General features: G+C 54.8%; 1 protein-coding gene across 1 annotated transcript in view; it reads right to left on the reverse strand.

Moving 5' to 3' along the window:
- Positions 1-24,478, reverse strand: part of SORCS2 (sortilin related VPS10 domain containing receptor 2) — a 516,528-nt gene that overhangs the window by 152,330 nt on the left and 339,720 nt on the right.

Below are 24,478 nucleotides of genomic sequence, written 5' to 3' on the forward strand. Positions count from 1 at the left end.
GTCCAGCGCCTGACGGTACTCAGCCCACAGGGCGTCCTCACGGCGTTACGTGAATCAGGCTGAGAACCCGTGGGACCCTCCGAAGAGCAATAATTGTCGGCTCCATCACTGCAAAGGGGTTGGCGGGTCCCAGGGAGCCAACGAGCTGGACCTGTTAACAGGATATATTTGTCCCTTGTCATTATGATGATAATCACCATTATTAACACCGAGTGATGTTCATAATTTAACGCTGTGATACCCTTTGGGGCTGAGGCTATGAAGCGGCCTGTTTTGGGGGCCATTTTTCTCGTGATGTGTCCTGTTGGGAACAGAAACTCCCCCCACCACTGCTCACTCACTCTGACCATCTCTTCCTGTTCCCTGTTGCCTCCTCCAAGAAGTCTTCCTTGACCCACCCTCTTCTGTGCTCCCCCCACACTGCTTCTTTCTTTTCTCCTTCCAAATCACACTGGATTGCCCTGATGGGTCCCACTGACTTCCTTCTAAAGGGGACAGTATGGAAAGGCAGGGAAAAAAGGAGTCACTTTACAGTGGAGAAACCTGACAAATACCACTTCAGCGGGTGATCCAGGTCAACCCTAACAGTGATGGGTCACGTCGATAGTGCCTACCCTTGATATGATGGGATGAGAAGGGCACCTTATCTCTGTGGTCTTTCTCCCAAAACCCATAACCCCACGTCTGACACTAGAAAAAGACCAAAGAAATCCTAACTGAGGGACATTCTAAAAAATACCTGACCAGTACTCTTCAGAAATATCAAGGTCATCGAAAACAAGGGAAGTCTGAGGAGCTGTCACATGCTAGAGAAGCCTAAGAAGACATGACAACTAAACGTGATATGGTGTCCTGGGGGGATCCTGGAGCAGAGCAAGGACATTTGGTAAAAACCAAGGAAATCTGAGTACCAGATGGAGTCCAGTTAATACAAATGCATGAGGATTGGTTCCTCATCTGTGACAAATGTGCCATACTAACGTAAGATATTACTAAGAGCGGAAACTGAGTGTGGGGCATGGAGGAACTCCCTGTACTATCTTCACACTTCTTCTGTAAATCCAAAACTGTTACCAACCTTAAAACTCTAAAAAAAATGCGCTTGAAAAATAAACATGGGTGTTGAAGTCCTGTGTCCTGTGTCTGCATCTAACCTCAGGCACTCCTTACCTGGCGGCTGAGAAAGTCAGTGCTCACCAAACATTTATGTGCCCCTTCATTTCCAGTTTCCTGGAGGCCAGTGGCCCACATCACTGGTTCCAGAAAACTGACTGTGAGTGAGAGCGCATGTGTCACCTCCTGACTAAGTGACCGAAGAGCGGAGCACCTTCTCCAAGATGGAAGAGAGCCGCCAACAGACCCTGGGCTTCCCGAGCGAGCAACGATCTTGAATTGTGTTTAATGAATAAGATCTGGGGGTTCGTCTGTCACAGCAGCTGGTGTGAACTGCTCCAACCCTGCCTACCTTGCTGTGCGGCCTCTGCTGGTCAGTGTCCTCATCAGGAAAGTGGTGGTGAAGATAGGACTGACAGGTGGCCCGCAGCAGAGGCTCAGCGAGTGATAACTGATGGCCATCTGTCTTCATCATCACATCATCAGCTCATCTTCATCATCATCATCACAATACTACCACCATCACTACAGCACCGTCATCTCCATCACCACCATCATCACCTTCTGATGAAGAGGCGGCCACGTCTTTCATCCCAAGGGCAGAGCAAGCCTCTCACCTCTCCCTTAGTCCGGGAGGAGACGGGAGTTGCTGTCTCGGGGGCAGTCCAGGAAGCTGTTTTAAAATAGCACTTCCTCAGAGACTAGTTATTTTATTTTATTTTTTTTTTAAGATTTTATTTATTCATTTTTTTCCCCCCAAAGCCCCAGTAGATAGTTGTAACGTCATAGGTTCACATCCTTCTAGTTGCTGTACGTGGGACTCGGCCTCAGGTTGGTCGGAGAAGTGGTGCCTTGGGGCGCGCCCAGGATCCGAACCTGGGCCGCCAGCATCAGAGCGCACGCACTTAACCGCTAAGCCACGGAGCCGGCCCTAGTTATTTATTTTTAAAATCATGTTTCATCGATTCTCAGTCAGGGGAAACAAATGCAGTCTGAGCAAGCGGAGTCCCCACAAACCCAGAAATGTCAGGTGGCCCCTGCTCCCCCTCCCTCTGGGCAGCTTGGGCTCATGGTAGCTAACAAATAAGGCATGAGACTCACATGAGGAGGAGCATCGGAGGAGGGGAAATTAATTTCAAAAGGCTGCAGGGGCACCGCGTCTTATGAGAAGGAGCCAAGCGGCCACTCCCAAAGGTCAGCTCTCGTGATTAAGGGTGCGAGCCTGTTGACACTGGTAACTCAGGCAAGTGGCACCGAAGTTAGCCAGACAATTGCCAGGAAGTTGGGGTATTTTTCTCTTAATTATTGGGACCATTTGCTTCTTCTTTCCAGAATACAATGTTTGCAATACTCATTGTGACAGTCGCAGTGGTCTCGGGCTTCTCCTCCACAAACAGCTCTGTGCAGCCTGCTGCCGTAGGAACGAGCATGGGATTAAGGCAGACTAGGGCTGTGTTCACACCCCAGCTCAGTGCCACTCCCCCCTGGTGAGCTCAGGCAGCCTCCTCATCCCCCCGAGGTCTGGTTTCCTCATACGTGAAGTGGGAACACTGCTATCCAGGACAATGACACCGTGAGTGATGGGCCCCAATTCATACGCGGGAGTCCTAGCCCCCGTACCTCAGAATGTGACCTTCTATGGAGACAGGGTCTTTACAGAGGTGACCAAGTCAAAGCGGGGTTATCAGGATGGCCTTAACGCAACATGACTGGTGTCCTTATAAAAAGGGGGAGTTTGGACACAGACATGCACACAGGGAGACGCCACGTGAAGATGGAGGCAGAGGTCAGGGGGATGCTTCTACAAGTCAGGGAACGCCAAGGACAGCCAGCAAAACCCCAGGAGGGGGAGAGGCAAGAAAGACCCTCCCCGAGAGCCTCAGAGGGAACACGGCCCTGCCCACACCTTGATTTTGAACTTCTGGTCTCAAGAACTGGGAAAGAGTACACGTCTGCTGTTTTAAGGCCCCCAGTCTGTGGTGGTTTTGGGGGCAGCCCCAGGACACCGACACAGGGTCCTAACAGAAACCATGGTCAGGTCTGCGGCCGCAGCCTTCCCCTCTCCTTCCCTCTCTCCTTCCACTCCCACCTCCTTGCTTTTTTTCTCCTCCCTACCAGGAATATTTCTATGTGCCGGGCAGTACTGCGGGGGTGATGTACCTCTGCCAACATGACAGATGCAGGGACAGAGTAAATGCTTGGCTCCCCATCTACTGGTGCATTTACTCTCCTCAGGGAGCCGAGTCCAGGGAGGCCGACCCACAGACAGGCCGTGGGTCTCAGGGTCCTGAGTGTTCTGGCAAGAAAGAGGCTTCCTGGAGGAGGCGATGGAGGAGCCCTCCAGGCCAAGGGCAGGAGACAGGCAGAGCCTGAGAGAAGGAGGGAGCAGAAAGCGAATGATGGTTCTGGAACCGTGAGGATGCTCGTGGTGCTGGATCCCAAAGGAGTGGTGTTGAGGGGCTGGAGAGAGTCCCGGGAGCCAGTCCTTGGGGCCTTAGGAGCCACTTGAGGGGCTAGACTTGGACATCTTCTGGTCACCGGTAGAGAGCCAGGGAAAGACTCCCAGGACGAGCTCCAAACCCAAGGGCGGGTGGTGAGATAAGGCCCGTGACACTGTCTCCCCGATTGGTTCCCTCCAGCCCCAGCCACGCACAGCCATTCTGTGGAATGAAGCCCCTTCTCCCCTCCGGAGGGACCCACGGAGGGCCCTTGCGTCGTCCGGTGGTGAGTGACCTCCTTTAATGAGGCTATTCTCAGGGCAGAAGGAGTGGCAGCGTCCCTGCATCTACAGTGACACGTGGGAGCCGGGAGAGGCAGCGGCTGGCAGGGGCTGGCGGCACGGGGCAGCTCTGCCTCCACCAGACAGCGAGTCCCCCGAGATCTGAAGAGGGAGAAGGATGAGAAAGACGTGGGTGGGACCTGGGAACTGGGGCTTTGCTGGAAGAGTCAGCCATCCGGGGCTCAAGAAAGAGACAGAAGAGGGGATTCTGTCTTGAAACGGGGTTGGTGGTGACGGGCTCCAGGAATCGGGGCCCCAGGGCCCTGCAGCACGGGGTCGGGCAGCGGGAGCAGGCCTGCGGTCTGAGGCCCGAGGCCCAGGTGCTCGGCTCAGTATGACCCCTGCTTGGGGCCAGAGCTGGCGGGCGGGGTGCGGCAGCCAGGAGGAGCTGGCGGTCCCAGCGTGCGCCCTGAGGCCTAGCCACACTAGGAAATCCTGAACACCTGCCAGGCTGCTCTGCTGCCCTCACTGGTCTGACGCCTGCTTCCTTCTCTCTCACACTCCCCTAGGCGGCTCTGCTTGGCAATGCTTTCTTTCTCCACTCCTGTGTGAGGTTTCTTTCTCTGACCCTCATGTGGCTGTGTCACCACCCGGCCCCTGCTTTGTTATGACCGGAGCCCTCACACAGCCACCGCGCCGGGAGAGCCCTACTTCTCTTGGTGACACACAAGCCTTTTTCAGCTCCACCAGGGACCCACTGGTCCTCTTGAGTGGACGGGGTCGGGGAGTGTTGGTGGGAGGAGACTCTGTTCCATCCAGAGTGGGGGCAGTGGAGGGGTCAACCTGTCCCTTGATGGGGCTTCCACAAATGGAAAACTTCCATGAGCTTCACTGTGGCTCTGCCAGTTTCCAGCTGTGTGGCTTTGGGCCAGTCACTTCACCTCTCTGAGCCCTGGCTTCCTCGTCTGAACTGTGGAGAGGTGAGGGGATGAGGGAAAGCACCACCAACAGCACCTGGCCATGTAGTGTGGGCACCCCTCCCTAGGAGCACCCCAGAGAGGTGGCGCCCAGCTCATTGTCATGGGGCGTCAGTGCAGAGGCAGGGAGGTGACCGGGGCTGGACTTCCTGGAGGAGGCAATGGCCGTCCATTGTCACCCCGATGTGGCAGGGCCCCTCCTTGGACTTCTGCACATGTCGGGGCCATGAGGGTCAGTGGGGATGTGATCTGATCACTTAGGAAACGCCTGGTGAAAGCAGGCGAGGGCTCTGCACACGGGAACCACGTTCTGATGTCCCACAATGTCCCACAATGCTCTGGTGACAGACGCGTTCATTCGCTCAGCGGTATCTACTGAGTGCCTCCCTCATGCTAAGGACGGCTCCGTGTGCTCTAGGCACAGGAATGAAAAATCACTGTTCCTACCATTCAAAAGCTAATAATCCACAAAAACAAAAAACAATTTTTAAGGAAAGTACTTGCTGAGCACCAGCTCTGTTTAAGGAGCCATGCCATGCGGTTTTACATACACTCATCTCTTCTCATCCCTGAACCGCCCAGAGAAGAGAGCAGAATGACCTCCGTTTCAGAGACGGCAAGTGGCCTCAACTGCGTGACTTGTCCAGCACCCCCGGCCCCAGCTGGACAGTAGGAGGGAGAGACCTGAGGCCGGGTCTGCAGCCCCACAGCCCACCCTGGGCCGGGACGCTGTCCGGTCACCAAGTTCTCAGCAAAGCGGGGAGACAACGGTCTCTCCATCCCCCACTGAGAAGCATCCTCGGAGCTAAGCTAACATCTTGCGCAGTTTCTCTGCCGGGCGGCTTTTGTGCTAATGGAAAAACACACAACTTGGAGAAAAGCAAAGGAGAAACATGTTATCAAATGAATTAATCTGACATTTTATGTTTCATAAAGTAATTTCTAACAAGTACCATTTCACTGGAATTAGGTTGTTTACATTTTAGCCAAATTGTTCCCACTTGCGTTGCTTAGCGATAGTCAAAAGCAACAAGGCTCTCTGTATTGACAACAGTTAAATAAATGACGAGACCGTTTTGGATCCAAGAACACTAAGTGCACATCAGATAAACTAGCCTGAAGCTGTGTGTGTGCTCGTGTGGGGAGGGGAAGAAACTCGCTCTGTGTAACCTAGAACCTTCAGTACCCAGCTCCCCAGCCGAGCTTGCGTTAGAGGAAGTGAGTCCCCCGTCACTGGAGGTATGTAGGCAGAGGCGGATGGCGTCTAGTCAAAGAGACTCCTTTTAGGAAAAGAGCTGGGTCAGCCTGCCTTCCAAAGCCTGGAGTCCGGGGAGCGTGCTCCTCCCTCGGTCAGCAGAGATGCCCGCCCAGCAGAAGGGGAAGGGCCCAGGCTGCAGGGGAAATAACCCCCAGAACACTTCGCTCAGCCCGAGAACAGTAAGCATTCTGGCCGACGGGGAGATGGCACAGGGTGGATGGACCAAGGTGCACAAACTTTAGTCCCAGCCACCCCCGACCAGCTGACGTAGCAGGCTTGCCTGGGCAGGTCACTCACTCCCCTGAGACCCAGTTTTCCTGTTGGTAAAATGGAAACACAGGATGAAGGCTCCTCGAGGGAGTGTTGTCCATGGCATTGACTACTGTATTCTGGGTCCCGAGGGCAACCCGTGGCCTGTGATGGCGCACAGCTGCTGTCTGCACAATCCCTGCACAGAGGGCACGAGACGGAGCCTGCATGTCCGAGCCCGCCCTGCGTGGGTGGTCCTGCAGTCTCACCCTCAGCACCCCATCAGGGCAGCAGGGAGGACTCGCATCCGTGGCGTCCCTTTACTCCAGACCAGAGGAGGGTGAACTGCCACCCGGAGGATGACTCCTGCCTGTGGCCTGGTCTTGCATGGCCAGGGAACTAAGAATTCTTTTTACATTTTTAAATGGTTGTGTATTGGGTCGAATAGTGTCCCCCAAATTCACATCCTTTCTGTAACCTCAGAATGTGACCTTGTTTGGAAACAGGCTCTTTGCAGGAGTGACTAGTTAAGATGGGGTCACACCAGAGTAGGGTGGGCCCTAAATCCAATGACTGTGTCCTTGTAAGAAGAGGGAGATTTGGACACAGACACAGAGGAGGAGAAGGCCCTGTGACGACAGAGGCAGAGACTGGAGTGATGCGGCCACAAGCCAAGGTCTGCCGACACCACCAGAAGCAGGAAGAGGCAGGAAGGAGCCTCCCCTGGAGCCTTGAGCAAGAGAGCCTGGCCCTGCCCACACCCTGATTTCAGACTTCTGGCCTCCAGACTGTGAGAGAATACATTTCTGTTGTTTAAGCCACCTAGTTTGTGGTACTTTGTTACAGCAGTGACAGGAAGCTGCTATATGTTATATGTTAAAACGATACTAAACAAAACAAAAACAAAGAAAAATACACAGCAGAGACAGCATGTGGCCCACAAAGCCATTACCTTCTGGTCCTTTACAGAAAAACTTTGTCAACCCCTGTTCTTGAGTAAAACCAAACTCCCTATCACCACCACAGCCTCAGAGCTTGCTCCTCCCAGCCTCATCCCAGGCCATCCCCTCCTCTCTGTCTGCATACGTCTCTCTTGCCACAGGGCCTTTGTACATGCTATTGATCACAGCTCATACACCACCTTCTCAGAGCAGCCCTTTCTTTCCGACAGCTGCCAAACTGGATCAAGTGCTTTGTTATACCCTTTCTGAGGACCCTGACCTCCTCTCCTAACACTATCACAGGGGTCATTAAGTACAATTAACAGTGAGTGCTAACTAGTTAAAATCAATAGCTGTGATTGTTCACTTGATGCCTGCTCCCACACTAGGCTGTCAACTCCATGGGGTAGGGGCTAAGTCACAATACCCACCATGGTGCCTGGTGCAGATCAAGTGAGCCCTTTAGAGTAGTCGCTGGATGAATGAATGAATGAAGGAACCTAACTTCAGGAGCTCTGTGTGTGTAGTTCTGTTACTCGGTTCCCACCTGGCCTGGAGGCACACCTGGACCTCAGATTCGGAGCCACGTGGTGCTCTAGTTCCCAGGCCCCAGTGGCCCTGTGTGACTATATAAAAACAGGGTGGGTTTCAACAAAGGGGCATGAGGCCCCCACTCTGGCACAGGCCCACTCTAGGCCTCCATCAGCGGGGAGAAGCCCTGTGGGAGCCCAGAGGAAACGTTTACTGGACGCCAGCTGTTAGTTGGGAGACACCCTTAAACCACCCTGATCTGGGCAAGGTCTGGGGGAGGCAGCTCAAACTGCCTGAGGCAATCTGGGACGGCTTTGGGGAGGAGGTGACATTCAAGTTGCTCATGGGGTAGGCTGGGAGGAAGGCTAGATGTAGAAGCAGAGCCTGGGTTCAAGTCTAGGTACCCCCACCCCCACCGCCACTTATTAGCTACTGTCCCCAAAGCTAACTCCGTCTCACTTCAAGCCACTAACTAGAACGCTCCACTTCCCTCTTGGTTGGCAAACCTCCATTTCTCTAGCTACTAAGGCTGCATTTTAATCTGCACCAGCCTCTGACGATAGGGAAGGAAGTGTCTAACTCGCAGAGATTATCAACATGCTAATGAGGACCTCATGGTACAGTCTCAAAAGGACCAACATCCAAAGAAGGATGAAATGTGGCGCAAATATGTCTCTCCCCTCTGCAGCAGGCTCGCGGGAGAGCCGTAAGAGGATAGCGGCTGAGGGCTTCCTCGGGCAGCGGTCTCTGCAGCCAGGCTGCACGTGTGCAGAGCCCTCCCGGTGTCTTTAACACCCTTTGAACTTGGCGGTGCCCAGGTTGGGGGGGAGCCGTGATCTTCTGGGCGCACACTGTGTGTCTGGCACTGTCTCAGATGCCGTCCGTGCATCTCTCCTTCACTCCTCGGAATACGCTCTGTAATCTCCTTAGAGGTGGGAGACCTGGGTCACCTGGCCAGGCCATCAGAGAGGGGAGGCAAGCCTCCGTCTGTCTGTCCAACAGCAGAGTCTGTCTTCTTTCTTCCCACCAGCCACCCTGCCTCCAGCCAAAGAATCTGTCAGAAATTACCTTTCAGGTGAAAACCAATTCATCAGTCTCCCCACTCCCAAACTATGGTGTGTCCTTCATGGCTCCTTATCCGAGCTGAGTAAATACAGACTGCAAACCCAGACGGTCTGCGGGAAGCCGCCCGCCCTGCCCCCACGGACAGGGATGAGTGAAACAGATCAAACAGATCAATAAAGGTAATTACAAGCCATTTCGGTGGGCTCGGCGGCCAGCGTTTTTCCTGTGCTTCTAAGCAGCAAGGGTGGGAATGTTTGTCAGACCATCACGTGTCCCCAGAATTCCGGCCGTGGCTTCAGTATGGCCGTGGGTCACGCCTCCTCACCAGGGATGGGTATTTGTGGGTGGTCACTGGGTGCCAGCCGCCGCGCTCAGCCCTCATGGGGGCAGCCCATCCATCTTGTACAACCACCCGGGGGAGGGAACTACTGTCACCCCATTTTACAGATGAGGGGACTGAGCCACAGGGAGGGCCAGGAACATGTCCAAGATCACACACTGGACTCGAACCCACGCCCTTTGTACTGGGCCACCTCCCACGGCCCCTTGAGCCCAGCCAGGGGAGCTGCTCAGGCCGCTGGAACACCCGGTGCACGTGGTGATGCCATCCTCGGGGCCCCTGTCCATCCCAGAGTGCCCACCACCACTCAGGGCCTGGCCTCTGTGAAGCCCTGCATGACTCCCTGGCTGCGAGGACTCTGGCATCCCCTGGGCATGCCCTGCCCTCCACCTGCCCCTTCAAGGTGCCCCCCCCGTTGGTCCCCTACAGGGGCTCAGACGTCCACCAGGCCATCCGCAGCTTCACTCCACTTCAGCCCCGCTTCGCAGAGCCGGGCCAGGCCCTGGACCACCCCGTGGGGTCAGAGCTAAGCCAGGCCTGGCTGGTCTGTGCGGAGCTCATGGAGGCTGCAGGAGGGGCTCCAGTACAGAGAGCCTCAGGAGCCGGGGGCACGGCGTGGGCACAGGGACCCCAAGCCCTCGTGGGGGAGGGGCATGCGGGGTGGGCCTGGAGAGCAGAGCAGCGTTCAGCGGAGGAGTAGGGGAGGCCCTTGAGGTAGAGGAGCCCCTGCCTGGAGAGGGAGGGCCCAGAGACTCCCTTCCCCACAGTGCTACCCAAAGAGCAAAAGATGCAGGGAGAAACCGTTCCAAATGTGCCGACCAGGAAACCGAGGTTGGGACGCGGGGAGGAGGGACATCGGTGGTCAGAGGCCAAGGGCGGGGTGGGTGGGAGGAGGACTGAAGGGGCCCCGGGATTTGGCCCTGTGGGAGGGCCGGGGGTAGCCCAGGGATCTCAGGGGATGGGCTCCGGGGGGGAGCCAGAGGCCCCAGACGAGGCGTGGGGCCAGAGCACTCCCCTCGGGAACCTGAGTGGGTGTTCCAGCCTGTCCCAAGGCCGCCCAGGGAGGGCGCCAAGCGTTCCCGCAGCCCCAGGAGGCCGTGTGAAGAGTGCAGGCGCAGGCTGCACGCTAAGGTTGGCTCGCTCAGGTTGGCTCACACCCACGTCCCACTGTCAAACGCCTGAGGCCACAGCCCAGCCCAAGGCAGCTGGGGTCCCCGCTGTAGCTCTGCTCCGAGAGCTGGTTCTTCCCCTGCCAACTGGGATGGGGACAATCCACCTGGGGCTTCCTCGGTCTGAAGCAGAGGTTCTACCCAGGGGTGGTTTGGTCCCCACCATGCACCCCACAATGCAAGGACAGGCACCGCCCAACAGCGCAGCACCTCCCAGCCTCAGTGGCACTAGTGTCAGGGTTGAGAAAGCCAGTCTAAAGGAAACGTTTCCCAAATGCAGCCGTTTATCCATCCCTCTCCCATTTCAGTGTTTCTGGTCGCCTTGGCTGGCTGATGAAGACAGCCCCGGAGGTGGAGGGCAGCAGCCCCTTCTCCCTCAGCACCCGCTCCTGCTCCAATGTTGCAGGAAACCTGGGAGGCTCTGCCGTGTAGTGGATCTGGCTGGACCCGGCTCCGTTGCCTATCTTCTCTGTGTCTACAGGAAAGTCACCCCGCCTCTCTGAGCCTCATTTTTCTCGCCTGCAAAATGGGTGTTGGACCACAAAATGTGCTGATGGATGCACAGCGCTTAGAACGTGGCGGACAGGAGCTGCTCTTCGAGGCGAGTCTCTGTGCTCTCAGATCCATTCCTTCCCCGGGAAGCGTCACACGGGGGTGGCATCGCACAGGCTGAGTCTCTGCGCCAACCGGTGCATCCTTCAGAGGACCCGCGGGTACCCTGTGTGCTTGTCCCAGAGGCGTTTGCAAAGCAAGGTGCTCCAAATAGCTCAGACATATGAGGACCGACCCTTTTAAAGGGGTGTGACACAGGAAAAGCGCTGGGTAAATATTCACTGGGTGAACAAACGATTATCATTATGAGAAGAATCTAGCCCAGAGCAGTTAATCCAATTCTTAGTCTCCGCACTTGGTTATTCATCTCCATCTGCATCATAAGGGTGATAAAGAGAATGAGTCCCCGCATTGCAAGTCTGTGTAGCACAGAGAGTCCTCACAGCCTTTTCTTATCTTTGTGTCATTTGGGTCTCACAATAGCTGAAGCCAGAACAGTGTCCCCAACCCCAATTTACAGACAAAGTAATTGAGGCTTAGATACGAGAAGAAATTTGCATTCCCCCCCTCCCCAGTTGGGTGATGAATCTAAGATCATTGTAAGAGGAAGGAAGACGGAAAGACCTCAGGCACTTTCTAGGAAGAATGACCTAAGAATGATTGATTGAACTAATGAATGAACTCTGACTGTAAGGATGTAAATGATCAGTTTAATACACAGACTGTTCCAAGTCCCCGCAAGCACTTTAGCAGGGCCAGTTTACCTATGAACAATTGATAAGCTAATAACAGACTGTTCTCATCTACTCACTGTTACCACCCCCGCCCCGTGGCCAGCCAGACCCACACTGAGCGTTCACACCTCTGAGCCTGTGCACAAGCAGTTCCCTCCACGGGATGCTAAGTGCCGCTTCTTCTCAGTCTCCTATTGATCCTTCACAGCCCTGATGAGTTGTCCTGTCTCTGGGAAGCCTCTCACCCAACCCCTCTCCCCTAGGACAAGGTAGATTAAACCGCCCCCTCCGCTGTGTCCCCACTGGAGGCACTTGCACTGGGACAATAACTGCCCCCCTCGCATGTGATGTTTGCATACTTGTCTCTCCACTGAGCAAAGAGTGCCTCAATGGTGAACCCGGCACAGGGGAAGTGGGTGAAGGGGGGATGGATGGGTGCATGGATGGATGGATGGATGATAGATGGATAGATGGATGGCTGGGTGGGTGGGTGGATGGCTGGGTGGGCGGGTGGATGGATGGGTGGGTGGATAGACAGATAGACGAATGGGGGGGTGGGGAGGTGGATGGATGGATGGATGGATGGGTGGATGGGTTGGCGGATGGATGGGTGGATGGATAGGTGCGTGGGTGGATGGATGGGTGTGGGTGGATGGGGTGGGTGGGTGGGTGAATGGATGGATGGATGGGTGGATGGGTGGATGGGTTGGTGGGTGGGTGGGTGGATGGATGGATGGGTGGGTGGATGGGTGGATGGATGGATGGGTGGGTGGATGGGTGGATGGATAGGTGTGTGGGTGGGTGGGTGGATGGATGGATGGATGGATGGATGGGTAGGTGGACAGCAAATTCTGGAGCCTAGTTGCATGACTACATATCCTTGAACTTATCTACACTCTTCTTCTTGTGAAAACTGGACTTTGTGTAGATTTTCCTCCAGCCTAGGTCTGGGCCTTGGTCTCCTCTTCAGAGTCTCCCTCTTAGGAGTCAATGATTGTTAAGATATTACTTGAGTGTGTCACATGCAGACTGTTTCCAGGACCCCTTCACCACTGCAGAAACACCCTTTACTAGTGGGCAATTGCTGTGCTAATTACGAACCTTTTTCATCTATTCCCTTTGACCAGTTTCCCCAGAAGGCTCTGCCTCAGCTGCCTGCCACCACATGGGCCTTTCTCCAGGTCTCTCAGCCTCAGGACCTTTGTGCCTGCTGTTCCCTCCCCTCCTTTTCACCCTTGTAACTCCCACCTTCAGATTTAGGCTCAAGCGCCACTTTTGCAGGGAAACTCTCCACGATTCTTTGCCAGAGCAGAGTTCTCCTAAGGGCTGGTTCATTTCCTCCACCCACCAGGGTTTACAACTCAATGTATTTATTTGATTCAAGGTCAGTTTCCCTCAGGGGAATGAGAGGGAGGATGGTGTCTGCTTTCTTCCCTCTCCATCTCCAGCATTAAATAGTTGTTGGCGGTGGGTGGAGAGATTGGCCGAGGCACCGCTGAATAAATCATCTCAGATCCTCACCGCTCACTTGCCTGCATGGGCTGCTGGGGGCCTGGGGCGTTCTCCTCTGGGGCCCGCTGGCTCATACAGGTGGGCAGGCAGTTGTGGCTGTGGGCGTTTTTGGAAAAAGCCCCTGCTAGAAAGTGCCACCAGAATGCTGCCCACTTTAAGTCATTCGCAGACAATTTTAAAGGAGATTGCACCTAACCGCTCCTTGGGAAAGTGGCCATTAAAACAAGACAGTTTAATAGCGACCCACTCACACAGCCAGAGGTTCTGGAATGATCCGTCTCATGCAATTACCATCACTTTCATACACAGGCAGTGTTTACCCTGAAGGGGCCCCTGCAGGTCGTCTGCGTATTTTGTGTCAGGAGAGGCCTAAACAAGGACGCCCAGCTGGACGATGCTTCTCCCGTCCTCCTCCGGCACTTAGCTGGGGATGGCCAGTCTGAGTAGCAGACGCCGAGCAGTCAACGGCTGCGACAACTTCTGTGCATTTTCACCCGAGCCTCGGCGCCTCACATCCCTGAGAACTCAGTTCATGTCCATGCACACCAGTCCCCTCACACCAGTCCCTTCACACCAGCCCCTCACACCAGTCCCTTCACACCAGTCCCTTCACACCAGCCCCTCACACCAGTCCCTTCACAACAGTCCCTCACAACAGTCCCTTCACACCAGTCCCTTCACACCAGCCCCTCACACAAGTCCCTTCACACCAGTCCCTTCACACCAGCGCCTCACACCAGTCTCTTCACACCAGTCCCTTCACACCAGCCCCTCACACTAGTCCCTTCACACCAGTCCCTTCACACCAGCCCCTCACACCAGTCCCTTCACACCAGCCCCTCACAACAGTCCCTTCACACCAGCCACTCACAACAGTCCCTTCACACCAGCCCCTTCACACCAGTCCCTCACACTAGTCCCTTCACACCAGTCCCTTCACACCAGCCCCTCACACCAGTCCCTTCACACCAGCCCCTCACACCAGTCCCTTCACACCAGTCCCTCACAACAGTCCCTTCACACCAGTCCATTCACACCAGCCCCTCACACCAGTCCCTTCACACTAGTCCCTTCACACCAGTCCCTCCACACAGTCCCTACACACCAGTATGTTTTACTCCACCACACCTTTCTGGAGCACTCCTGCCCTCCTTGCTTCCCTTTGGGTGGCCAGCTCAGCCCACACAGTGTTTCTCTTAGGGAGCTGCCTTCTTTGGGGCTCCCACAACTCTCTCTGCAAACATCAATGTTGGCGCTTAGCATATTTATGTCTCTGCCACTATGGAACGTACCCTGAGGTATCCACGAGCAATACAGAAGTGTTCAAGTTGTTCCATCTCCTCATCAAAATTCAATCTTTGTCTTGTTGAAGAAATCTTTCCTTATAACAGGGTCAGACAAATATTCTCTTGCTTTGTCTTCTAAAAGTTTTATGGGTTTGCCTTGCACCTAAAAGTGTTTAATCTGTCAGGAATGGATTGTTATGTAGTGAGGGATAGGGGTTCAGTCTCATTTTTTTCAAGTGAGTTACCGATTGCCCTGGCCCTGTTTTAAATATTCCTCCCTTTCCCACCAACCAGCAGTGCCTAAAGTTTCTGTATGTATCTGGGCCTGTCTCTGCACACATGATTCAGTTCCATTGGTCAATTTGTCTCTAAAGTAGGCCAATCGTTGTAATAATTCCTGATGTGTTTCTGGTAAAGAAGGCTACTAGCTTGATCTCCAGAAGTGTTTTAGCTATTCCCAGTCCTTTGCTCTTTGATATAAATTTTCAAATCAGCTCATCAAGTTCAAACAAAACAAACAACCCAAAACCTACTGGTGTTTAATGCAGAATTGCATTGTCTACAGATACATTTGAGAAGAACTGACTTCTTTGCTAAGTTGTTTTTTTCCCGACCCATTAACAGTATATTCTTCATTTACAGGCATCTTCTTAAAATGTGTTTCAGTAAAGTTTAATAATTTTCCCCATAAAAACGTGCCCTGAGCATAAGACAGGTGTCTTTTTCATCTTCCTACCTACACATTTTCTAAATATTCTACTCTAACCACTTCAAAGGTGTTTGCTAAATTTGCTTTGGGACTTAAAACCTTAATGGTGGAATTTCTAGCCCCAGAGTCATCTCCTAGGAAAGATGTTCCTAGAGAGTAGGGTGGGGCCGGGTGGGCCAGCCTGTCCCGGTCCAGGTGTCGGTGCAGGATCACCCTCTTTGCCTCGGTCAGGGTCGGGTGTTCCTTCTCATAGTCCCTCAGATAATACCATAACGTCATTCACCGATGTATCTATACTGCCGCATGGTCGTATTCATCCACGATAATAAAGCACCTCCATAGTTTACAGTCTGCAAAGCATTTTCGGGGTCACAGTATTCCGTCCTCCGGCATCCGGAGACATCAGGTGAGACCCCGGGAGGACCCTACAGCAGGCGCGGGTCTCGGTTTGGCACTCTTTGTCCCTGGTCCTTCCCTCCCCAGGGTGTGGAGTCTCCCTTAGGAGATGAAGGGTGAGGAGTCGACAACCACTTCACGGTCCTGAGTGATCTGTGTCTCGTGCTTGTGACCTGTTCTGTAATCTTCTGTTCATGTGTGTCTGTCTTTCACGCGCTCGTGTCTTTTGCCACGTGACTGTTTTACTTGCATTTATCTTCTCCAGTGATGTGGGCCGTGAACCTCCTGACTGGATCCAACTAAAGATTATTTAAAGTTTCTAAAAAGTATTCTTTAACTTATATTTTCCAATCACTAAAGCAAGGACTGAGGTGGCTTCTTTTGACTTCCCTCTACATCAGGACAGGAGTCCAGAAGCTTCTCCTCCCCCCACCTTCATCTTCCTCCTCCCCTTTCCCAACATCACAGTCTTTGGCAATATTAACCAGATTTTGGATGATAGCTTTCCTTTCCAAACAAATCTATTTTTGACATGTGCATTTGGTTTCCTTCCATTTTACAACAACAACAAGTCTTTTAGCTGAATCTGGTGTTCCCCTGGCCTCAGTCCTCCCATCTGCTTCTCTACAGACCTTCTCTGCTTCCCCAGCACCCAGCTTCATCTATCTCTCTGCGGCCAGAACATCTTCTCAACACGGTTTCCTTTCCAGACAGGTACCTGGCCGTGTAAGTTAGGATGTTCTACCATCTGAAGGTGCCTCTCTGTTCCTGAAACCTACGACAACAGCTGAGTTGGTTATAAAATCCTGAGATCATATCTTTCCCGCACTTATCTGAAGTCTATTTTATTATTTTGACATTTAATACTGAAAACATGTCTGTAATGGCAAGATTTTTATTCTTTTATAAATAATTTTTCTTTTTGAGAAAAATTACAAGTTACTTTACCTCCTCATAATTAAAGAAAAAAACCCAGAACGTGAGGATAGGCTCAACAAGGGCTTTTGTTTCGCTGAAGAACTCGCCCTCGCCCCTCTGATTACTGCTTCTTCCAGCCGCCCCGGATTCTTCTGTGGAAAGGCCTGTGGTCCTCAGGCAGGCTCTTCCTCTCCTTCCCTCTGATCGTCAGCCTCTTGTCTAGAGCCTCTTCCTGGGTGAGAACTTGCCAAGTTCAGCCTCTACGGCACTCACTCATTTTCCCTGCTGAGTTCACTCCGTTCTTTCGTGCTCCAGAACGCCTCTCGTCGTGTCACTGAAGTTCCTGTCGTCCTCCTGGTGTTCTTCCACCCCGCCAGCTGCCGGCCGAGCTCCGCCTTCTCTCAGGGAGCTGCGTTTCATCCCGTCCTTTCTCCTAAACGTCCGTCTTCCGCCCACACCAGCTGTGCTTCCAGGGGGCCGCACACGGCAGGGCGTCATCTCCCCACAGAGGTCCCCCACGCCTCCCCTCCTGCCTGCAGACTGCACGAATACGGGGGTTTGGGGGTGTTGGAGCGGGGAGACGGGGAGGCGGGAAGGAGGCGCAAGCTGGCCGCCCCAGGAGCGGTGGCCTTCGCGGAGACACCCACCCAGCTGAGCCCTGAAGGGGTCTTCCCAGCTCCATCGGGTGGGCAGGGCTGCGCTGTTCCCTGATGGCAGGCTCGGTTCCTAGCCTGTTCTCTGTTGGTTTCGGCAGTCTGTCGATGCTCTGCCTTCACAGTCAGCTTGGAGGGACGCTGAGGGAGCCTGGGGCAGGGCCTGACACTTTTGTCTGAGAAATCAGTGCCGTCCCTCAGCGAAGCCCCTGCCCGGCAGCGTTCCCGTCCCCGTCCAGGTGTCAGCGCAGGATCACCGGCTTCGCCTGGGTGAAAGCACCGGGGGCCGGGGAGCGGGGGCAAAGAGGCCTTCCTGGGGATCTTTATTCCATGCAACAGCCAGGAAACAACCAGTGACCTCACACACGCTGCCGAGGACCCGTAGCAAGGCCTCCTGCCCCATCTCACATGGGCCTCGCTCTCGGGGAGACAAGGAATTTATTCCTCCGCCAGTGAGGGAGATGGCCACATTTTGTTAAAAGTATAGCAGGACTTTGGAGGACATATAACGGCTAATTTATATGGGACAAATAACTCTTTAATTGCTCTCTAATTACATGACAATTAGGATTCATACCGTGGCCCAGTGCTTAGGTGTCTATTTATGGGCTGTGAGGAGCAGTCACCGTGCCTGCAACGCCACAATCCACGGAGCGTGCAGCCCAGACGATTACAGAGCATAATTACCCGTGTAATTATTCTCTTATACCCGAGTAATTACACGGTGGTATTATTTGTCTATTACAATTTATTCATATACCTAATCACAGTCTCCTTTCACAAACTGGGACCCGGCCCAGGAGGCGCTGATCAATTTTTTTAAATAACAGAAAAGTCATCTGATGAAAAGCTCGGCTACCCGGCCGCCTCGTGTTCGCTGCCACCTGGAGAGACGGCGAAGGTCTGGGGTGAGGGGGTTGGGAATTCACATCCGAGGCCAGGTTCATGACGGCAAGCCCACCCAGCTCCCGACCCACGTGAGACAGGAGACAGCAGCACAGCTGCCGTCAGCGCTGCGCCCAGTTGGGTGGGCTTTATGCTGCAGGTGGGCAGTGGCCTCTGCTCGGTGCCTCTCTGCATGTCACAGTCCTTGGCGCCCTGTGGCCCGCACGCATGACCCCCCATGCTAGGAGCAGCCGTTTTCTCGTCAGTCTTCTCTCCTGGACTTTGAGACTCACAAGGGCAGGACCCTACGAGCGTCCTTATTTTTATCGGTAGCACCAAGGGGTGAATGCTGAGCCAGAGTAGGGGCTCAGTACACACCTGTCGGACCAGGCTGGGAGGACAGGCCCACCGAGCTCTGCCCTGAAAGTCCCATTTATAAAGCCATCCTTTCAGTCGGGGCGGGCAGGAGAAGAGGACGTGCTGAGAGATTCGGACCAGCGACACCGAAGTTATTCTCCCTTAAGAATTTCAATCGCATTTTTTATAGCTCCATCCGGCATATCTTACACGGCAAGCTAAAAGCAATAATGCAGTAGCCAAAACTTCCAGGAACAAAGTAGCGGAAAGAGGGCAGTCACTAGACCTGTTAGTGCCATCCACAAAGCGCAACCTTGAAAAAGACGCTCTAAACAGAAGAGACGCCATGTGAAAGCAAAGCCGCTGATTCACAGCCGCGGGGGGAACAAAGGCTGAGACACCAGCGGGGCAGGCAGCAGCCCCGCAGCCCCGCTGCTTCCTGTGCCCCGCCGGCCCCCTTCTTGCCACTCTCAGTTCTACCCGCCATCTTTCCAGTAAAGACCCCTTTGCTGCTGCTCGCCTGCGTTAGTTTCTTGATGCCACCAAAGGCCCCTGGCTGCCACCCACTGTATTTCAACCACAGCCACAGAAGCAGTGGTGCCAGAGGGCCTCGGAGCTGCAAGAGGCCCACACTTCCTTGTGCGGGTGCGGAAGCTGAGGCCCAGAGAGGCGCTGGACAGGCCAGGACAGGGCAGGGGGAGGCCCGAAACTCAGGCCCCCACCTCCCCTGAGGCACCTCGCCCGGGGAGACGGCTCCCACAGCACAGTCTACGGCAGCGGGGGGGCGCCGAGGTGGCTGATCAGACGCTCTCAGCCTCAGTTGCTTGAAATACAAACACACACAAGGAGCAAAAATACGCCAGCTCCCCGAGGCGTAGGGAGGAGCTGCTGCCTCCCATCCGCACCAGCTCTCCCCTGGCTCCGCTCAAATCCTCCACCGGGGGCCTCACGTCTGAGCTACGTCGGATCCATTCCAGTCTTTGGGGACACATACAAGAGCTCACCTCCCTCCCTGCAACCCGTCCCTCCACCCGGGACTGCTTTCACATGCCCCTGCTGCTGTGAGCTGGTGCGTTACATTCTAGCCAGTTCACGGTGCCCGTAATGCGGTCGCCCTGGGTGGGCCTGGGGGGCAAAGATGGATAAGATGTGGTGCTGGCCCTCAAGAAGCCCCCACTCGACTGCGAGAGGATCGATGAGATCACACTGAAGAAGAGCTGTGTGTGTGCGGTGGGCTGTGGGCGGGCACAGAAAGGACAGGCATTAATTGAGCACCGACTACACACTCAGGCCGATGCTGGGCCCTTCATAAGCACTACTGTAGTTTTCCCTTCCTGTGCAGAGAGCATCTGTTTCTCCACAAGGACACAGGGTTTCAGAGAGGCCCAGTGCCCGCCAAAGTTTGCCTCATGACTGGTAAGAGGAGGGGAAGTGACCAGTAAGACTGGCAGATTATCAACCCCCGGGTTCTGGCCTGGATTCAGAGCCTTCTGGCATGGCGGCCCCCCAGCTCCCCACACCCCTCCTGAGGGCCCACATCTGGAACTCTGTCAAGGCAGGTCACTTCCACAGGAAAGCAGCCCGGCTGCGAGGTCCTTCTTTCAAGCTAAAAATAGACACTTGCTACTGAGTTGAAAGAGGGATTTTGGGATTCAAAAAGAAAACTCCTAAAATAAGAAAAGTTTTTGTTATTTTTCAACAGTAGAGTTAGAAGAAACCCAACAGTAGTAACATCAGTGGATGGCGTCTCTGCAGATCCTGGTGGACGCGGCGCACGGGCTGCTCTGGTCTGCTTCCACCTGCTCTTCTCGTGGAACCTTGTTTGCCTGCTTTGGAGAACCACCCTCCCCTCACTCCATTCAACTGTGGGGGGCTGACCCCGCCCCCATAGAACATGTGACCAGGCCTGGCCAATCAGAGCGTCAGCTCCCTCTGGCCACACTGACTGCTTCAGGAACAGGGCACATGATTCCAGCCTAGCCACTGCGAGTCTTCCCCCAAACCTGTGCTGAAACTATTGGGAAAAAGACCCTGCTCCTTCTGAGATCACAGTGCTAAGGGTCACGTGTGTCTGGGGCTGCCAGGGGTCATCTTTGCCACCAAACAGCAAAAATGAGCCTGAAACTGAAGCCAAGCCCAAGGAGAGCAGAGCTGACAGATGGAGAGGGAGACTGAGTCCTGATGTCACTGTTGGAGGTGCTGGGTCGAGCTGTGCCTGAAGAAAGATCTACCCCTGGTCTTCACAGGTACCTAAGCCAATGTATTACTCCTCTTGTTTGAGTGGTTTCATATTACTTGCAATCAAATGAGTCCCAACTAATAGAGCATGGGGGGCGGGGTGAGAGCAGGTATTTATGTGGTGGCTGGTTTGTCAAAGGAAGACAACTAGAAAAGAGAACACTAGAAATGGAAGGCCCTGCCAAAGTCACATACAGACAGCAGCCGTGTGACATGGGGGCTGCCACTCTATCCCTCTGGCACCCAAGGCTGACACCACTGATCAATCAGGCGGCTCCTTTCCACAGCGCTAACACCGCCTCACGTCCTTCCCATGACCTCCAGGGAGTGACGACCAACTGGTTGGAGTGGGTAGATGGAGATAAACTTGTTTTGACCAAACTCTAATTCAGAGGGAGGTGAAGTGGCTTGTCCCAGCCTCCCCACTAATCCCTGTAAGTACACGAGATGGTACAGTCCCTTGATTTATGCTCTCCCTAATATCGAGCGATTTCTCCTAGGATGGGCAGCCATACCTCCGGGATAAGCCGTCTGACTTGCCAAATTCCTGGATATGGAGGTATTGTATCTGAGGGGAGGAGGGGGCATGATCAGCACCTTTTTAAACTGCCAAAGTTGGGCTACAAACACATGCTAAGAATATACATACAAAACATTTTCTGGGGCTTCCCTCTGCCTCACCATAGGTTTTCCCTGCACCCCTCCCCCAGAGCCAGGGCTACAGGGTGGGCACAGCGCAGGGTGGGGCCCTCACTCTGCCGTGCCTCCTGCACCTCCCTGGCCATTCCTCTGAGCCTCAGGCAGCTCACCAGTAGGGTGAGGACCCCTGTGGGTCCAGTGGGATGGTGATCAACAGCATCGGCAACGATGGAGCTGGTCACGGATTCGTCAACGGCTCGACGCCCGACCCCCTGCCCCACACTGCGGATGGGACATCTCATTCAGCCTTCACAGAAACCCTGTGACGAGGGCGCCCACTTTACCAACAAGGCTCGGAGGGGCTCAGGAGAGTTCCCCGAGTGTGATTCCGCCTCATTCCAGGACCCGCGTCTCCACTGCTGAGACGTCCGGTAGGCGGTAGCAGGTGGCCGTGCTGTAAGCCCCACCTTCCCCTCCTGGGGCCGCTGTAGGTGCTCGCTGCCCGAGCCAGCGCTACTGTGCCTTCATTGCTCTAGTGGAGGCCTGTCACGCACTGGCACATGCCTGCCCGCTGTGCCCCGTCCAGGCCCTCACGCTGTGGAATTCTTCCATTCCGAGGAGGAGCTCTCCAGCCCTTGGCTGTGGACGGCAACGGGACCAAAGAAGTGAGGGGCGACCCGGGCCCCAGTGGAACCTGACGGTGGCTGGCTCTCCAGGGCCGCAGACACCGTGGTATTCTCAGGTCCCTGCCAGCTCTGGGACCCTGCGATCCTCGGGCAGTGTGTGAGTTTCCTGTGGTGGTTGTGGCAGATTACTGCAAACTTCACGGCTTAAAACAACACAAACTTCTTCTCTTGCAGCTCTAGAGGTCTGAAGGCCCAAGTCAGTCTCACTGGGCTGAAGTCAAGGTGTCACAGGGCTGGTTCCTTCTGGAGGCTCCAAGGCAGAATCCATTCCCCGCCTTTTCCAGCTCCTAAAGGTGCCCACACTCCTTGGCTCATGGCTCCTTCCGTCTTCGAAACCATCAGTGTAGCGCCTTCCAGTCTCCCTCCCTCCCTCTCTCCCTTCCCCTCTCCCTTCCTTCTCTCTCTCTCTTTAACCACTCCTGTGTCCATTTTCGCATGTCCTTCTCTGACCCTCCTGCTTCCCTCTAACAAAGATTATTGTGATTACATTGGGCCCACTGGATAAACCAGAATAATCTCCCATCTCAAGATTCTTAACTTAACCACATCTGCACAGTCCCCTTTGCCATGTGAGGGGACATAGTCACAGGTTCTGGGGGTTAGGGTGTGGACATCTTTGGGGGCCGTTATTTGGCCAACCACAGCTAGCAAGGGGATGGAGAGGCACCGTCTGTCCTAAGTGCCTTCGGGGAGGGGCATGGGGAATGGCCTGAGCTGGAAGGGAGCACCGACTCTGATGGCCCGTGGTTGGCAGGCACGGCCTGCAGGCCTGAGATGAGGCTGGGGAGGGGGCAGGGGGCAGGGCCCCATCAGACAGCTTGGGTTTCACACTGAGAACAGTAGCAGGCTGGGTGGCTTGGAAAGCTGGGGGAGGCAGGTGGGGGGGGAGGGCCAGGGTGCTGGTGAGGAGGCCGCTGGGGTGAACTGGGTGAGAGGAAGTGTAGCTCGGGGGTGGGTGGCAGAGGAGATGGAGAGAGGCCCAGGGCGCTGGCAGGAGTCCACGATGGACGGGATCTGGAGGGTGAGGAAGAGAGTGGTCTGAGGCCCACACACGCCTGGGTTCCCGCCTGTGTGCCCACGGGGATGTGGCACCATCCACGGACAAAGGCCTGGAGAAGACCAGATTACACAGACAGGGCAGGAGTGGATTTTGTAGCCTTGGGGTGGAGGCCATGGGAAAGAAAACAGATGCCAATGCACAAAAAAGAAAAAAAAGAAAAAAAAGATGGCAGAGGCTCTTCGGGGGTCCTCTTGGCCTATCAAGGGCCTCCTCGGCGATCGGGTTCCCCCACTGCAGAAATCACTTTCAAATTTAAGCTGTTTTTACCAGGCCGTGGTCCTTCAAGCTTCACAGGAGACCTCACTGCACAAGGGACAAACGCATCATCTGCCACTATTTTCTAAGTCCTTGTCTTTGGAGGGAAGAGGGATAAAGTTCAAGCTGCAACAAACAGCTTATCAGAAGTTTTCTTATATCCCAATTCTTACTTAACAGGGAGGCTGAGCAGGAGCGCCCTGGGAGACAGGAATGGGTCCCACACTCTTCAGGAGGCTTGTGTCAGCGTCCCCACCCAGGAGGCAGCGTCACCCCACCAGGTCCCTTTGCCCTCCATCAGCAGCTGCTCAAGACACAGTGCCACACTGACCGGTGCCATGTGACATGGTCACCTTGCACACGTGGGTCCCCTCAGCTGTCCTCTGGCACCACGAAAATAAACCTGTCTCCTCCTCTCCCGCTCAAAGCACAGCGCCATTCATTATTTACCAGGAATCGAGCAGCCAGGGCTCCGTCACTGAGATGGAGACATATTCAATATTGAGGTGAGGCCATGATGGCCGGGAGGTGGGTGGTCCAGACATGAAGACCCAGGAGCCCTCTCAGCGCCGGGCCCTCCCTTTGGGCAGGCTGGCGATACAGCTGAGCAAGCCCCCGCAAGCAGCCGGGGTGGGGGGAGAAAAAGCAAAATGGAGAGGGAGGTGGGCCCGGGGTTGAGCCTCCACTCTGTCATCAGCCAGCCTGGGGACCAAGACCAAGCCCCTCAACGTGTCTGAGCTCGGCTGGATGGTGACCACCCACCTCCCCGGGTGGCTGCGATGGGGCAAAGGTGGTTCTGGACGGAGGAGGCACACCCTGGTCTGCCCTGGAGACAGCCAGCCAGGCCTTAATTATGAATCAAGTGAGGGCGGACAGGTCCCGCAAACACTGGGGCTTCCCAGGACCTGCAGAGGACAGAGGAGCGGGCTGACGTGGGGAGCAAGGTGTGAGCCCCTCAGAGACGAGGGTGCAGATCCTGCTCGCCACCCCAGCCCCTCACTCCGTGAGCCTCTGTTTTCTGGTCTCTAACAAGGCGGCCTCATCAGTGCCTCGGGTGCTGCTTGTGCCCTAGGGCGGCTCCCTGTGGCTCTCAGGTCCCCGTCCAGCCTGGCCTCTCTCCCCCCGACTCCCTCCAGCCCCAGTGGACGGACACGTGCACGTGAAGAGCACCGAGCACTGTGTCTGGCACGTAGCAGGCCTCATCAGATCATCCCGGGAGCACTGCGGGAACAGGAC

This window comes from Diceros bicornis, chromosome 8 (assembly GCF_020826845.1).
Source record: "Diceros bicornis minor isolate mBicDic1 chromosome 8, mDicBic1.mat.cur, whole genome shotgun sequence".
Classification (NCBI taxonomy): Eukaryota; Metazoa; Chordata; class Mammalia; order Perissodactyla; family Rhinocerotidae; genus Diceros; species Diceros bicornis.